This window comes from Bos indicus, chromosome 3 (assembly GCF_029378745.1).
Source record: "Bos indicus isolate NIAB-ARS_2022 breed Sahiwal x Tharparkar chromosome 3, NIAB-ARS_B.indTharparkar_mat_pri_1.0, whole genome shotgun sequence".
Lineage (NCBI taxonomy): Eukaryota > Metazoa > Chordata > Mammalia > Artiodactyla > Bovidae > Bos > Bos indicus.
In genome coordinates, this window is record NC_091762.1 from 99,448,422 (window position 1) to 99,467,219 (window position 18,798).

Consider the following 18,798-nt stretch of genomic DNA (forward strand, 5'->3'; position numbering starts at 1 on the left):
CAGGTGGCCAAAGTACTGGAGCTTCAGCTTCAGCTTCAGCATCAGTCCTTCCAATGACTGATTTCCTTTACGATTGACTGGTTTGATCTCCTTGTAGTTCAAGGGACCCTCAAGTGTCTTCTCTAACACCACAGTTCAAAATATCAATTCTTTGATGCTCAGCTTTCTTTATGGTCCAACTCTCACATCCAAAAATGACTACTGGAAAAACCATAGCTTTGACTTTACAGACAGTTGTTGGCAAAGTACTGTCTCTACTTTTTAACATACTGTCTAGGCTTGTCATAGTTTTTCTTCCAAGGAGCAAGCGTCTTTTAATTTCATGGCTGCAGTCATCATCCAGAGTGATTTTGGAGCCCCCCCAAATCAAGTCTGTCACTGTTTCCTTTGTTTCCCAATATATTTGCCATGAAGAGATGGGACCAGATGCCATGATCTTTATTTTTGAATGCTGAGTTTTAAGCCAGCTTCAATGGGGGTGGTATATATGACCACAGGCTAAATAGAATTGTTCTGTGACTTCCACTGCATGGTGAAAGCAAACAAATATATAGGCTTGAAATACTTCTCCTGGAAGTTGCTGTCTTTATATGAGCACAAAAATAAACAAGATATGATAACTCGAATCAGCATCAAACCCAACTTTCTCAAATGCAGAGAACAAGAAGTGCTTGTGACCTCCACATAGCAGTAATCACTTCAAGTGGCTGTCTTGAGAATCGACTACATTCCCTCTTCACCTTTCTACTGCCTATAACCTGAACCAGGAAGCATCCTGAAATAAAAATATTAAGTTCCTTGTTAAAATATGGCACTAAAACTGACCCGTCTGCTGAAGATGATGATTTAACAAGTCCAAAGTTACACTTCCTCCCTCTTTCATTCATTTATCAAATCAGTAAGTGTTGGGAGCCGTGTTAGGCATTACTGACAAAATGGAGGCATGGCCCCAACTCCCTCTCCTTGTCCTGCAGGCATGGACCCAGGATGAAGGAGCTAGGTCTTGTGATTCTGATTTGTTTTTTCCTTTCCTTGGCTGAGTTGACTGAAAAGAATATTAAGGTGCCTATTGTTCTTGAGAGGAGCATGAGAAGGCACAAAGCCTGCTGCAGTTGTGCTCAGAGAATAATTCATAAAGTTAATCATTGACATTTGTTCAAGGATCTTTACAAAAGAGTGTTCCAGGATGAGCACATACGCTGCAGCTTGAGGCCATGGGAAAGATTGTTATCTGAAACTTATTTGTGAGGGAAATGTTTATGGCAAAGGAGATTGCTGAATTTAGGGCTTAGGAATAATTAAAAATAGAAGCTAAAGATTTAAGGAATGTTGTAATGTTAGCATATTTTACTATAGCTTATAGAGATTAGGAACCTTAGAGATATTAATAGCTAGAAGCCTTTTTAAGAGATAGTGAGTTCAGGATACTAGGGGCAAACAGGATTTAGAAAGATAAGAAATAAACTGAGGTTTGCGGTATGCAGCCCAGATATAAGCACGAGTTACAATGTAATCACAAGTTAAAGTAAACACAATTCTGAGAGAACCGCTGAAGCAGAAACTCTGCTTGAAGGACAGCAATGATTTATGGAGACAATAAATCTGGGTGAGGGGAAATTGAAAATGTCAAACCTCTGACCTAATGCTTTTGTCAAAGTATAAAAGAGAATCTAAAGCTTGAAATAAACATGCAGTCCAAGAAAACTGAGAGGCTGCATCATTACTAGCCAACACCGCCCATCCCTTCAGGTTGATTCCCTGGCTGCTGGAGCTGGACTCCGCAAGTAAGTATTTATTGAGGATCATCAGTAGGTACTGTCTTCTGGTCCAGGTTATAGAAATTATAAGGACATAGAATGCTTAGTGACAGCTTTCAAGGAGTCCTTGGTTGGGTTAGGTGAGTACCAAATGAATGGGAAAAATATTCACTGGTTAATAAATATTAACCACAGCTGACATACTTTTTTTAAAGAATTTAGCTCATGCTCTACAGTTGAATAGTCTCACTTTGTAATAAGCTCATTGAAAATTCTCCACAAACATCATTTTCAGTGATTGCTACATCTAACCACAAAGTTTGCCAACACTTTCTCACAAAGGCAGCCCTGAGTAGTGAGGCTGAATTTATACCAGTACATGGAGCTGATAACCTGAAAGACTCTCCTGCTACTCGGATCACTGGAAAACAGATCAAGCATGAAACACTCTTGGAAAATTAGGCTGCATTCATATATGGACAGTAGTTCAACCCACTCATTATCTTTTCATGCTCATGGCTAACAGCAAAGTCTCTGGAGCCAGACTGCCTGAGTCTGAATCCTGGTTCTACCTCTCACCAACAGAGTGACCCTGGGTAAGCAGCCAGCCTCTTAGTGCCTTCATTTTCTTGTCTAGACTATGGGGATTTTAAAAATGTGTCTTATCTATCCATAGGTGTGAGTGGGGTATTAAAATCTCCCACTATTATTGTGTTATTGTTAATTTCTCCTTTCATACTTGTTAGCATTTGTCTTACATATTGCGGCGCTCCCGTGTTGGGTGCATATATATTTATAATTGTTATATCTTCTTCTTGGATTGATCCTTTGATCATTAGGTAGTGACCATCTTTGTCTCTTTTTACAGCCTTTGTTTTAAAGTCTATTTTATCTGATATAAGTATTGCTACTCCTGCTTTCTTTTGGTCCCTATTTGCATGGAAAATCTTTTTCCAGCCCTTCACTTTCAGTCTGTATGTGTCCCCTGTTTTGAGGTGGGTCTCTTGTAGACAACATATGTAGGGGTCTTGTTTTTGTATCCATTCAGCCAGTCTTTGTCTTTTGGTCGGGGCATTCAACCCATTTACATTTAAGGTAATTACTGATAAGTATTATCCTGTTGCCATTTACTTTATTGTTTTGGGTTCGAGTTTATACACTGTTTTTGTGTTTCCTGTCTAGAGAATATCCTTTAGTATTTGTTGGAGAGCTGGTTTGGTGGTGCTGAATTCTCTCAGCTTTTGCTTGTCTGTAAAGCTTTTAATTTCTCCTTCATATTTGAATGAGATCCTTGCTGGCTACAGTAATCTGGGCTGTAGGTTATTTTCTTTCATCACTTTAAGTATGTCTTGCCATTCCCTCCGGCTTGAAGAGTTTCTATTGAAAGATCAGCTGTTATCCTAATGGGAATTCCCTTGTGTGTTATTTGTTGTTTTTCCCTTGCTGCTTTTAATATTTGTTCTTTGTGCTTGATCTTTGTTAATTTGATTAATATGTGTCTTGGGGTGTTTCGCCTTGGGTTTATCCTGTTTGGGACTCTCTGGGTTTCTTGGACTTGGGTGATTATTTCCTTCCCCATTTTAGGGAAATTTTCAACTATTATCTCCTCAAGTATTTTCTCATGGTATTTCTTTTTGTCTTCTTCTTCTGGGACCCCTATGATTCGAATGTTGTAGCGTTTAATATTGTCCTGGAGGTCTCTGAGATTGTCCTCATTTCTTTTAATTCATTTTTCTTTTGTCCTCTCTGATTCATTTATTTCTACCATTCTATCTTCTAATTCACTAATCCTATCTTCTGCCTCTGTTATTCTACTATTTGTTGCCTCCAGAGTGTTTTTAATTTCATTTATTGCATTATTCATTTTATATTGACTCTCTTTTATTTCTTCTAGGTCCTTGTTAAACCGTTCTTCCATCTTCTCAATCTTTGTCTCCAAGCTATTTATCTATGATTCCATTTTGATTTCAAGATTTAGGATCAATTTCACTATCATTATTTGGAATTCTTTATCAGGTAGATTCCCTATCTCTTCCTCTTTTGTTTGGTTTGGTGGGCTTTTATCCTGTTCCTTTGTCTGCTGGGTATTCCTCTGTCTCTTCACTCACACCTATGGATAGATCAACTAAACAGAAAATTAACAAGGAAACACAAACTTTAAACGATACAATAGACCAGTTAGACCTAATTGATATCTATAGGACATTTCATCCCAAAACAATGAATTTCACCTTTTTCTCAAGTGCACATGGAACCTTCTCCAGGATAGATCACATCCTGGGCCATAAATCTAGCCTTGATAAATTCTAAAAAATAGAAATCATTCCAAGCATCTTTTCTGACCACAATGCAGTAAGATTAGATCTCAATTACAGGAGAAAAACTATTAAAAATTCCAACATATGGAGGCTGAACAACACGCTGCTGAATAACCAACAAATCACAGAAGAAATCAAAAAAAAAATCAAAATTTGCATAGAAACTAATGAAAATGAAAACACAACAACTCAAAACCTGTGGGACACTTTAAAAGCAGTCCTAAGGGGAAAGTTCATAGCAATACAGGCATACCTAAAGAAACAAGAAAAAAGTCAAATAAATAACCTAACCCTACACCTAAAGCAACTAGAAAAGGAAGAAATGAAGAACCCCAGGGTTAGTAGAAGGGAAGAAATCTTAAAAATTAGGGCAGAAATAAATGCAAAAGAAACAAAAGAGACCATAGCAAAAATCAACAAAGCCAAAAGCTGGTTCTTTGAAAGGATAAATAAAATTGACAAACCATTAGCCAGACTCATCAAGAAACAAAGGGAGAAAAATCAAATCAATAAAATTAGAAATGAAAATGGAGAGATCACAGCAGACAACACACAAATACAAAGGATCATAAGAGACTACTATCAACAATTATATGCCAATAAAATGGACAACGTGGAAGAAATGGACAAATTATTAGAAAAGTACAACTTTCCAAAACTGGAACAGGAAGAAATAGAAAATCTTAACAGACCCATCACAAGCACAGAAATTGAAACTGTAATCAAAAATCTTCCAGCAAACAAAAGCCCAGGTCCAGACGGCTTCACAGCTGAATTCTACCAAAAATTTAGAGAAGAGCTCACACCTATCCTGCTCAAACTCTTCCAGAAAATTGCAGAGGAAGGTAAACTTCCAAACTCATTCTATGAGGCCACCATCACCCTAATACCAAAACCTGACAAAGATGCCACAAAAAAAGAAAACTACAGGCCAATATCACTGATGAACATAGATGCAAAAATCCTTAACAAAATTCTAGCAATCAGAATCCAACAATACATTAAAAAGATCATACACCATGACCAAGTGGGCTTTATCCCAGGGATGCAAGGATTCTTCAATATCTGCAAATCAATCAATGTTATACACCACATTAACAAATTGAAAAACAAAAACCATATGATTATTTCAATAGATGTGGAGAAAGCCTTTGACAAAATTCAACATCCATTTATGATAAGAACTCTCCAGAAAGCAGGAATAGAAGGAACATACCTCAACATAATAAAAGCTATATATGACAAACCCATAGCAAACATTATCCTCAATGGTGAAATATTGAAAGCATTTCCCCTAAAGTCAGGAACAAGACAAGGGTGCCCACTTTCACCATTACTATTCGACATAGTTTTGGAAGTTTTGGCCACAGCAATCAGAGCAGAAAAAGAAATAAAAGGAATCCAAATTGGAAAAGAAGAAGTAAAACTCTCACTGTTTGCAGATGACATGATCCTTTACATAGAAAACCCTAAAGACTCCACCAGAAAATTACTAGAACTAATCAAGGATTATGTAAAGTTGCAGGATATAAAATCAACACACAGAAATCCCTTGCATTCCTATACACTAATAATGAGAAAACAGAAAGAGAAATTAAGGAAACAATTCCATTCACCATTGCAACGGAAAGAATAAAATACTTAGGAATATATCTACCCAAAGAAACTAAAGACCTATATATAGAAAACTATAAAACACTGGTGAAAGAAATCAAAGAGGACACTAATAGATGGAGATATATACCATGTTCATGGATTGGAAGAATCAATATAGTGAAAATGAGTATACTACCCAAAGCAATTTATAGATTCAATGCAATCCCTATCAAGCTACCAACGGTATTCTTCACAGAGCTAGAACAAATAATTTCACAATTTGTATGGAAATACAAAAAACCTCGAATAGCCAAAGCTATCTTGAGAAAGAAGAATGGAACTGGAGGAATCAACCTACCTGACTTCAGACTCCATTACAAAGCCACAGTTATCAAGACAGTATGGTACTGGCACAAAGACAGAAATATAGATCAATGGAACAAAATAGAAAGCCCAGAGATAAATCCACGCACATATGGACACCTTATCTTTGACAAAGGAGGCAAGAATATACAATGGATTAAAGACAATCTCTTTAACAAGTGGTGCTGGGAAAACTGGTCAACCACTTGTAAAAGAATGAAACTAGAACACTTTCTAACACCATACACAAAAATAAACTCAAAATGGATTAAAGATCTCAACGTAAGACCAGAAACTATAAAACTCCTAGAGGAGAACATAGGCAAAACACTCTCTGGCATACATCACAGCAGGATCCTCTATGACCCACCTCCCAGAATATTGGGAATAAAAGCAAAAATAAACAAATGGGACCTAATTAAACTTAAAAGCTTCTGCACAACAAAGGAAACTATTAGCAAGGTGAAAAGGCAGCCTTCAGAATGGGAGAAAATAATAGCAAATGAAGCAACAGACAAACAACTAATCTCAAAAATATACAAGCAACTCCTACAGCTCAACTCCAGAAAAATAAATGACCCAATCAAAAAATGGGCCAAAGAACTAAATAGACATTTCTCCAAAGAAGACATACAGATGGCTAACAAACACATGAAAAGATGCTCAACATCACTCATTATCAGAGAAATGCAAATCAAAACCACTATGAGGTACCATTTCACGCCAGTCAGAATGGCTGTGATCCATAAGTCTACAAGCAATAAATGCTGGAGAGGGTGTGGAGAAAAGGGAACTCTCTTACACTGTTGGTGGGAATGCAAACTAGTACAGCCACTATCGAGAACAGTGTGGAGATTCCTTAAAAAACTGGAAATAGAACTGCCTTATGATCCAGCAATCCCACTGCTGGGCATACACTCTGAGGAAACCAGAAGGGAAAGAGACACGTGTACCCCATGTTCATCGCAGCACTGTTTATAATAGCCAGGACATGGAAGCAACCTAGATGCCCATCAGCAGATGAATGGATAAGAAAGCAGTGGTACATATACACAATGGAGTATTACTCAGCCATTAAAAAGAATACATTTGAATCAGTTCTAATGAGATGGATAAAACTGGAACCTATTATACAGAGTGAAGTAAGCCAGAAAGAAAAACACCAATACAGTATACTAACGCATATATATGGAATTTAGAAAGATGGTAACAATAACCCTGTGTACGAGACAGCAAAAGAGACATGGATGTATAGATCAGTCTTATGGACTCTGTGGGAGAGGGAGAGGGTGGGGAGATTTGGGAGAACAGCATTGAAACATGTATAATATCATGTATGAAACGAGTCGCCAGTCCAGGTTCAATGCACGGTACTGGATGCTTGGGGCTGGTGCACTGGGACGACCCAGAGGGAGGGTAGGGGAGGGAGGAGGGAGGTGGGTTCAGGATGGGGAACGCGGGTATACCTGTGGCGGATTCATTTTGATATTTGGCAAAACTAATACAATATTGTAAAGTTTAAAAAAAAAAAAGAATGAAAAATGAAACAAACCTGAGGGACATTAAAGATTGTCAACAGATCTGAAATATAATTTCTTAGAAAGATAGAGATTACCAAATTGTGTGAGGAAAAAGGAATTAAGCAATAAACATTAAATGAAAAATAAAATAAAATAAAAATGTGTCTTGTAGGATCCTTGTGGCATAAAACATATAATGTTCTTTGCTTAGTGCCCAGAATGTAGGAGGTGCTCACTAATGTTAGCTACTATCAAGCATTTTGAGCCCAGCTATATAGAAGAAGCCAAGGACTGAGGGAGGGAAAGGGTAATAACCAGAATTCAAATCCAGCTTCTCCCACTTCAGAGTTCATTTCCTTACTGCCCCTATGCTGTGGCAGAAAAGCTCAGTGCTGAGCCAAGTGAGGGAAAGAGTCATAGTCCAAGAGTCCTTGTGTGGGGTCACAGGGGGATGGAAGGCAACCAAAGAACTAGGTGAAAGTGGAGAGGAATGAGTGTAAGCGGTTACATGCCCTGGAGTTTGGACAGAGCTCAGGATTTAGGGAAAAGAACTCTGGCCTCATGGGTTGTGTAATAAATCCCCTGTCATGAGGATGGGCAAAGGAGGAGGGTGTTGGGAGTAAGAGGTTAAATAGTTCAAAGAGCACGTCTGTAGGAAATGGGGCCCCTTTGGGAAAGCTTTCCAAAGAATCCTTCCTGAAACATGTGGTGTTTTACTTTCTGTGTTATGGGCCTTACATATGACCTAGAAGGAGATAATCGTGGGAAAAGTGAGAGGCGTGTTGAGTTGAAGGTGATGTCCTCACCCCTTGCTTTTTCATGTATGACAAGCATGGATTTGCCAATACTTGGAAAATTTTCCTAGCGTTTGCCAACTTGTGTTCTCCTATCCATCCTCCAGACATCTTTATTTTTTAATTTTCTCCTTCCCCAGTGGCTCAAGCCTACTATTCATTCCTTCAGTGCATCCTTTATCATATTTCATTGAACTAATTCATTTTTCTGTCTTAAGGCACCAAACTGTGAACTCAAAAGATACTAATTTTTGAGTGAATGAATGACTCTGAATGAATGAATAATTGTGTGAGGTATTCAGAGAAAGGATTACCATCCTACCTTTATTAGTTTTGCAGGAGAACTGTAGCAATTTACCAGAAACTTGGTGACTTCAAACAGTATAAATTTATTTTGCTATAATTCCTGGGGTCATAGTATGAAATCAATATCACTGGGCCAAAATCAAAATATTGGCAGGGCCATATGCTCTGTGGAATCTCTAGGGTGAATTCATTCCCTTCCCAGCACCACCCCCGTAGCTGCTCCTAATGTACCAGTTATAGGCATATTTTGAGTCTGAAGCTCAGTCTGACCTTAGGATGGAGTACAGAGCTAATTTGTTATTGGTAGAATAAATCACATCCTAAATTTTATATTAATTAATGGATGTGGTATGGGTAGAAGAATTCAGTGTGTTAATATTATGACAAGCAATGAACTGATGCAATGATAAATATTAATACAGAGGAAGCTCATGGGTATAATAATTATTTAATAATTTTATAGCCTCATCAATTAGTATTGGTATTCCATAGAAGACAATACACTAGATCCTTTGTGAAGTTCTGCACACCCTAAACCTTGTGTACCATGAATGTTAGGAGTCTATGGTAATTAGACAGGAATAGCAGTCACAGGGCTTCCCAGGTGGTGCAGTGGTAAAGAATCTGCCTCCCAGTGCAGGAGACGGCAGGAGACAGGTTTGATCCATGGGTTGGGAAGATCCCTGAAGGAGGAGATGGCAACCCACTCCAGTATTCTTGCCTGGAAAATCCCATGGACAGAGGAGCCTGGAGGGCTATAGTCCATGGGGTCACAAAGAGGTGGTCACGACTGAGCGACTTGGCACACTGGAGCACGCAGACAGCTAACAACACGTCATTACTAATGAACATATTGTTAAGAGGAATTGCCCCTCTGAATAGAAAGGTTTAAGTGATATACAATTACCAGGCTTTGCTACCCTAACAAATTCATTTTGGAGTATAGCTAATGTATTGTTTCTATTAATATGATTTCACCTATTTAATAAAAAACTTTCAAAAGATAGGCCTTACTTCTGTTGCCCTTTTTAAATATAGAAGCCTGTCAGGAATGGTATGTCTGTTAGTGCTAGATTTCCAATATTTAGCAAACATATAGGCAGAGTTTTAAATGATCATCCTATTTTTTGCAGATCTTTCTCATCATTTAAATTACGAATAATGCATACAAAGCATAATTTAATCCACTGGAGTGGGTCGCCATTTCTTCCTCCAAGGATCTTCTCAACCCAGGGATTGAGCCAGAATCTACTGCACCTCCTACACCTTAGGATTTACTTATTTTATAACCGACAGTTTGAACCTTTTGACTCAACCGATTTTGCCTAACTCCCATTCCCACCTCTGGCAACCTCCAGTTTTTTCTCTGTAAGTCCAGTTGTTTTACTTTATTTTGGATTAGACATTTAAGTGAGATGATGTCTTACTTGGTCTGACTTATTTTTGTTAGCATAATGCCCTCAGGTTTCATCCATGTTGTCACAAATAGCCAGATTTCCAATCTCTTTTATGTCTGAATAACATTTCAGTTATACATATATATATATGTATGTATATACATATAGTCACTTCAGTCACGTTTGACTCCTTGTGACACTATAGATGGTAGCCTACTAGGCTCCTTTGTCCATGGGGATTCTCTAGGCAAGAATACTGGAGTGTGTTTCCATGCCCTCCTCTGGGGGATCTTCCCAACTCAGGGATCGAACCCATGTCTCCTGTGGCTCCTGAATTACAGGCAGATTCTTTACTGCTGAGACACTAGGGAAGCCGCACCCCCCTCTTCATATATATATATATATATATATATATATATATATATATATATTTATATATATAACGTCTTTTATCCATTTATAAACATTTTCTGTATTCATCCATCCATCCATTAACACTTGATTGTTTCTGAAACTTGATCGTTATAAATAACATACTGTTTTCCATAGTGGTTTCAACAAGTTACATTGCCACACATAGTGCACCTAGTGTTCCCTTCTCTCAATATCCTTGCTAACACATTTCTTGTCTTTTTGGTAATAAGTATTTTAACAATTTGAGGCGATCATTCATTGTGGTTTGACTTGCATTTCCCTGATGATGACTGATATTGAGCACTTTTTCATGTGTCTGTGGGCCATTTATGTTTTCTTTTGAAAAATGCCTATCCAGGTCCTCTACCAATTTCTAATCAGATATATAATTCTGCTATTAATTTTATGAATTCTTTATCCATTTTGTATACCAACCTTTTATCAGATTTATGAATTGCAAATATTTTCCCCATCTGGTAGGCTGCCTCTTCATTTTGTTGATCACTTTCTTTGCTGTGCAGAAGCTTTTCAGTTTGACTTAGATGTTATATCCCACTTGGTTATTTTGCTTTTGGTGTCAAATCCAAAAAATCATTTCCAAGACCAATGTTAAGGAGGTTATCACCTATGTTTTCTTCTAAGGAGTTTTAGGATCTTTTGAGCTTATGTTCACGTCTCTAATCTATTTTCAGTTAAGTGTAAGATAGTGGTTCAGTATCATTATTTTGCATGTTATGGTCCAGTTTTCCCAACACCACTTATTAAAGAGATTGTCTTTTTCCCATCGTATATTCTTGACTCCTTTGTCATGAATTAATCAACCATATACATGTGGGTTTATTCCTGGCCTCTCTGTTCTATGTCAATGGTCTATGTGTCCATTTCTATGACAATACTGTATTGTTTTGATTACTACAGCTTTGTATTCTAGGCTGAAGTCTGGGAGCATGATACCTCCAGATTTGTTCATTTTCTCAAGATTGCTTTGGGTATGTGGGGACTTTCATGCTTCCACCTTTTAAATTATTATTGAATTCAGTTTGCTAATATTTTGTTGAAGATGCTTGTGTCTATGTCCATCAGATATTGGCCTGAAAGTTTCTTTTCTTGAGATATCCTTATTTGGTTTTGTTACCAGGGTAATACTGGCCTCGTACAAAGGGTTTGGAAGTGTTCTCACCTATTCTATTTTGAGAAGAGTTTCAAAAGGATCGGTATGAATTCTTCTTCAAAGGTTTGGTAGAACTCACCAGTGAAGCTGTCTGGTCCTAGACAATTTGTTTATTGAAGGTTTTTGATTACTGATTCAATCTCCTTACTACTAATCAGTAAGTTTAGATTTTCTCTTTTCTTCATGTTTCAGACTTGGTAGGTTGAACAATTTTAGAAATTTATCAATTTCCTCTAGGTCATCAAATTTGTTGGCATGTAATTGTTCATAGTATTCTCTTATGTAGCTTGTATTTCTGTAGTATCGTTCTAACATCTTTTTTTTTTTTGGAGAGTCTAGCTAAATTTTCTCAGAAGAAAGCAACAAGTTTTAAGATATAATTTTTTTTGTTGTTTAAGAACAGATTGCAACAAACTGTATTAAAGGTTCCAAGGGGTGTAAAATCCTTAATTAAATAACTGTTTTCTTTCATAGTATAAAAGGGAATTACTAGAACTACTCCTGCTACAAGTGTAGTACTTCAGTGAAGTAGGACTGAAACTGGTTTTGGATCCTCCAGGGTTGATGGAAAGTGAAGGGTGTCGTCCAAGGTGAGCACATTTTCTGGTCGCAGCTCAAAATAAACCTATTAGTAGGAAAATACCATAATTAAGATCAAGGATAAAACTTTGTTGAAATTCTCAAGTATCTGAATGGAGAAGTAATTATGTATTGATATTGGAAAACTAATCATTCCAATGTGATCATAGGGCTTCCCTGATGCCTCAGACAGTGAAGATTTATCTGCAATGCAGGAGACCCAGATTTGATCTTTGGGTCAGGAAGATCATCTGGAGGAGGGCATAGCAACCCACTCCAGCATTCTTGCCTGGAAATTTCTATGGACAGAGAGGCCTAGTGGCTACAGTCCATGAGGTCACAAAGACCCAGAAAAGCCTTGCATGCCTAAGCGGTCATTGCAATGTGATTATAAAAATGTGCTTAGAGGTTGTTATTTAGCCTCAGTCACAACCAGCAGGTAGGTAGCAGGGGAAGAACAGGGGACTGAGAGGGGCCAAATGGCTAGGTGCTTAAAGTAAAGCAGAAACATCACTTTGCCAACAAAGGTCCGTCTAGTCAAGGCTATGGTTTTTCCTGTGGTCACGTATGGATGTGAGAGTTGGACTGTGAAGAAGGCTGAGCACCGAAGAATTGATGCTTTTGAACTGTGGTGTTGGAGAAGACTCTTGAGAGTCCCTTGGACTGCAAGGAGATCCAACCAGTCCATTCTGAAGGAGATCAGCCCTGGGATTTCTTTGGAAGGAATGATGCTAAAGCTGAAACTCCAGTACTTTGGCCACCTCATGTGAAGAGTTGACTCATTGGAAAAGACTCTGATGCTGGGAGGGATTGGGGGCAGGAGGAGAAGGGGATGACAGAGGATGAGATGGCTGGATGGCATCACTGACTCGATGGCCATGAGTTTGGGTAAACTCCGGGAGTTGGTGATGGACAGGGAGGCCTGGCGTGCTGCGATTCATGGGGTCGCAAAGAGTCGGACACGACTGAGTGACTGAACTGAACCAAACTGATTGATGGTCAGCAAGCCCACAGGACAAAGTCTTGTTGTGTAACAATCACATGGTTCCTGGGGAAAAGCCAGCTAACCTCTCAGGTCTTAGCCCCTCACCCAGTGCTGGGAGCTCACTCCTCTTCAGGCCCTGTGCTGACAACCTCGGGTCTGTTAGACACCCCTTCCTTAGGGAAATCTCAGGCTATCCTGACAGCCCGGCCCTTTGAAGACAACAGCTGTTCCTTCCTGAGTCTCCCTGTTCTCCAGGCTGAGCACCTTCAGCTGTTCTCACAGGCATCTGGATGCTTCCCTGCCCATTCTTCAATCCCACCGTCCCTGCCTGGACCTGAGCTTGCCTTGGACACAGACGTCAGTCTGATGGGCCAGCCCTGCGGGTCCACTGTGTGTGGAGACAACAGACAGGAATCTAAGATGGTGTCATGTCAAGGAAAAGAGGCTCACCTGCTGTGTGGGGCGTTTTGTCAGGTAGAGCGGGCCAACTGGCTTGATTTTGTGGAACACAGGACTTTGCTTAAAACTGACATTCCCAGACAGAATGACCAGCCTCAAGGATGGCGTCTAGCAAAGGGTGCTGATATTTGACTTGTGCCCTTAAACTGGGTCTGGTTATCTCTGGGTGTTCTTCCCTCATACAGTGTGCTGTGAGTTTCCTGGGGCTGAGGTATCATCCCCTCCCTGTACCCCTGAACTCAGCACAGAGACTGACCTGGAGGGATGCTCAGCCCAGGTGTGTGGAGAGAGAGAGGAAGAGAGAAATGAGCCGCTTGCAGGCTGGGGAAGCGCAGCATCGACCCCCTGAAGGAGGCAGCACTCAGCCCTGTGGCGGGTCGGGGCTGGGGGGTAGAGGGGGTGAGGGCACACTGTGGGGCCAGTCTTTTCAAGAGAAGGAGTCTCAGTCATTATCAGCAGAGTGGAGGCAAGACGGGGACTGTTAGAATCAGCCACAGGGAGATGCCAAATCCCAGTTTGTTCACAGAAGTTGTTGTATTAGATTTCCAGAGTATTTTGATTTTGAGAAACTGTGGTCTTTTCTTGGTGCAACTGTCACATTTCTGAACTAAGGGTTGACACATGAAACCACTAAAACACTTCCATTGCTGTTCCCATTTCACTGTTTGCCATTACATAATATTTAGACTCTGTAAGTAGATAATTTCTCCTTTGTCAATTGTACTATTCATGGGGCTTCCATAATGGCTCAGATGGTGAAGAATCTGCCTGCAATGCAGGAGACCTGGGTCTGATCCCTAAAATGGGAGGATCCCCAGAAGAAAGGAATAGCTACCACTCCCTTATACTTTGGATATATTGGAGAATTGCAATACTTACGAGAATTCCAGGGATACAGGAGCCTGGCAGGCTGCAGTCCATGAAGTGGCAAAGAGTAGGACACAAATGAGCAACTAACACACACACACACACACACACACACACACACGGTGCTTAATCATCTCTCAATTTCTGCTGGTCTAGTATAGCAATTGCAACCAAATATTTCTAGCTGTTATAATACACAGATTTTTTCAATACTTCTGTTATTGGCACAGTTAGGAATTAGAATGCCAATTTAATTGGGTAGAACAAAGGACATGACCAGGAAGAAGAATTTGCAGGCATCTGGCTTTCTTGGGCACCAAGCAATCAGAAAAAATGTCCAGGACCTCTGGGTCCTCCAGAGGAGATCCAAGAAAACTAGGTAACATAGCTGGAATTTTAAGAAGCTCCTAAAGGTCAGTCCCTGCACTGGATGAGAAGAACAGGACAGAATAAATAATGGTCATGACTTTGGAGCACAGAGCTGCCCTCAGAATGCACTCAAGCAGAACATGTCTCAGTTCAGGGCAGGATTGTCAGCCCCCAGTAGAACAGGAGCTCCATGAAGGCAAGGATTCTGTTGCTCACTGCTGAATCTCTAGCTCCTAGGATGGCAATTGATCCAAAGCATGTACTCAAGATATAGGTATCAAATAAATGAATAACTCAGCTCCTCTACCCACCCAGTCTTTCATGTACTTGACATTCACTATGGTGGAAACATTATGGGATGTCTGCCCAGCTCACTTGCTCTGAGATCTCTTCCCTCAAGAGGGTGGGCCTTTGGAAGGCCTTCACCCCAGCCACAGTTGATTGTAACAGGTGGACACCTTGGCCATGATATAAGAATCAGAGTCTTAGAATAATATTCAACAGGTCCCCTCAGGCTTAAGGGTGGCAGAATGGGGAAACGTGCCAACCCCAGAAAGGTAGACATTCTCTCCTCCACCGCCCAGACCCACCTGTGCAAGGATAGGAACTGTTTCTGTTGATTCATGACTGTATCATCAACTCCTAGAACAGTGTCTGTTCAAAGTAGAGCCTCCGTAGACACTTGCAGAGGGATGACTGCGTGGATGTACAGAGAGAAAGAATGGGAGACACAGTCCTGGCAGCCCTCCAGTCCCTGGTTCTCCCCTTCCACACCCTGGCTGCCTCTCCCCTTGTGCTCTATGAGATGCCCCTAAGCCCCAGCTTTATTTTTGTGCTTCCTTCTTTCCTACATTAGCTCTGATTCTATCTGACACTTGCAAACAGAATTTTGTATTAAACTCACTCATCACTCCTATATGTACTCATTTCTTCTTCATGAACTTATTGCTTCTTTGAAAAGTGAGGCTTAATCCATATGAACATGCTCTACACTCACTCTAAAAACAGATATGAAAGGCAAGCCTATGAACACAATGCTAAGCAATTAGAATATTGAATGGAAACGTGATAAGAGAGGCACCCAGGGAGTCTTGGGAATCCTGGGAAGGGACACCTTGGGGTCAGCAGCTTTGGGTTTAAATGATCTCACCTGGGTATATATCCTTTACATGGGTTTCCTCATTCTTCAGTGAAACATGATTGAGTAATAATCTCCCCTCATACAGGTTTGCCTTGAGTTTTACATAAGCCTATGAAAATGTTTTGTACTCCATGGAGTTAATCCCTGAACATTTATCAAGCATTCACTGTGTTTAAAGTTCTAATGGCAGTTCTGAGTGAGAAACAAACAAGGAAACTAAATCAGATCTTAGGAAACTAAATTAGAAACAAAAAGGAAACTAAATTAGATCTAAATCAGATCTGCAGGCCAAGTTCTGGAGAGATATTAGAAGTCTGGATCAGAGTCTGACTCAGCAGTTCTAGTCTTTGATCTCTGTGGATACCTTCAGAACCATCCCACCATACCTGTGCAAACATTCAGCCTTACCTCAAGCACTTGACCTTAAAACAGAGTTGCTGCTGTTTTTTATTTTTTGCTCTTTTTATAGATCCAAAGGATAGAAACAGCAACAACTTCTGAAAAGGACAGAGAAATTCCCATGTATTCCTGTTCAGTTTCTGTGGGTGAGCAATTTAGCCCTGTGACTCTGACCCTGACAACATGAAGGTGGTCCTGTGAAGGACAGGTGGAGTGAAACCCACATGCCAGCAGGAGCAAATCTTCCCTCTTGGGTACATGCCCTGGGTCTGAGAAATTCCTACAGAGACTGGCCCTTCAGCATCAGTATGTGACTCTCTACCAGCCATCCTTGAAGCCTGAGAGAGTCAGGGATGGGAAGCAAGTTTGTGGTGACTGAGACAGATTGATAGCTGAGAGTCATCAGGAAGGGAAGGCAGTTCATTGTATTATTCTTATTAAAAATAGTCATGATAGTAGCAACAACCCTCTGAAGTATTTTCTAGGATCTAAAGAAGAAGAGATAACAAGCGCTCTTAGTAACACGAACTCTTCTTATTAAGTGCCAGATGAGTTCCCCCACCTGCCACAAATAGTGAAAGCCTGCATGTAGCAACGAGGATCCAGCACAACCAAACATAATAAAATAAATAAATAATTTTTAATTAAATAAAATGGCCCTATATGCTGCCCAATATTATTCTTCATATACTAGAAAGGAGGAGATTGTTTCATGCCTATCACGATGGATAAAACTTGTGAGATGATCGGTTTTCTTACTTTTTTCTGAACAATGAATAATTAATAACAACTACCAAAGGGAAGAGATTATGAAATGTTTTCAGAGTGTGACTATATTTCAAATATATACGAGTTTTTATAACTTATTGTTAAAACCTTTTATTGCCATGTCATTGATTTACCCTGTTCTGCAGTGTTAGGTGTACAGCACAGGGATTCAGATTCTTTTCCCTATAGGTTACTACAAAATACTGAGTGTAGTTCCTCATTTTTTACTGTAGGTCCTTGTCTCTCCTACTCTTTTTTAACCTTTATCTGAAACTGTCACATCTTAATGGAACAGCCATTTTGGAAATTCACTTTCCAGAAATGTACTGGCCATGCTGAATTTTCTCGTGCCATACGGCCTTCTGACAATCTTGGTTCCTCCTATATAGTCCCCAGTCACCTCTCTGATCCAGTCTCCCCAACACATACCCATCTGTGGCCCAGGGAATGGTTCTCTCCTGTTGAAGGGGCAGATGTGGTTCCAGTACCAGTGGATGCTGACCCCAGCCTTCTACCATGACATCCTGAAGCCCTCCATGGGGCACACGGCCTACTCTGTCAACTGATGGTGGTGAGTCCACCTCTGTTTCATCTGCTCATTCTCACACCAGGCTCAACCCACAGTTCACTCTCAAGCAGATATATCTATCAAACATCCATCAGACACAGCCCCCTAGAATAATATGCTCAATCCCAGAGACAGGCACATTAGACACTATAGTGCATAAACACATTGTCAAGTGCTGAAACTCCCTTCTACAGCCAAGCCTGTTCCCTCTTTCAGAAACATGGACATATTATTACCCATCTTATGTGGCACACACCTCAACATATGTGTGCTACTGCCACATGGAGATAAGAATTTGGGGCTATGGTGGGGCTGCATCTGGGCCCCCAGAGTCCTCATCCCTAGCTAGGAACCACTGTTCTGGGACAGATGCAGTGATCAAGGAGAGGAAGGCTCACCTGCAGAAGGAGGGACAGCTAGAGAAGGAGAAGACTAGGAGGAAAGTGAACTTCCTGGATGTCTTCCTCTTTGCAAGAGTGAGTGTGGGCAGGAGAGGCCTGAGCCTTTGGGCAGAAGCACACAGGAAGGGATACCTGCACTCTGGCCCTGCCTCCGTAGATGGAGAATAGGAGCAGTTTGTCTTACGAGAATCTGTGGAAGTTTCAGTTGCCTTGGATAAATGAAAATGATTCATGTTGTCAAGCAGGGTATTTCAAGGCTATTTATACTAGAGAATTAAACCTGATTCTGAACAATATCACACTGTTATATAAGACATCACAGGGATATGCTATTCAAGAAAGCTTTTTTCTTTTTTTTAAATCAGTTTGTTTGTTTGTTCTTTAACATTTTGTATTTTTTACTAAAATGAAAGTCGCTCAGTAGGGTACAACTCTTTGCAACCCTATGGACTGTAACGTGCCAGGCTCCTCTGTCTGTGGAATTCTGCAGGCAAGAATACTGGAATGGGTAGCCATTGCTTTCTCCAGGGCATCTGCCTGACCAAGGATCAACCTGGGTCTCCTGCATTGCAGGCAGATTCTTTACCCTCTGTGCCACCAGCCCAATTTTTATTGGGGTACAGTCA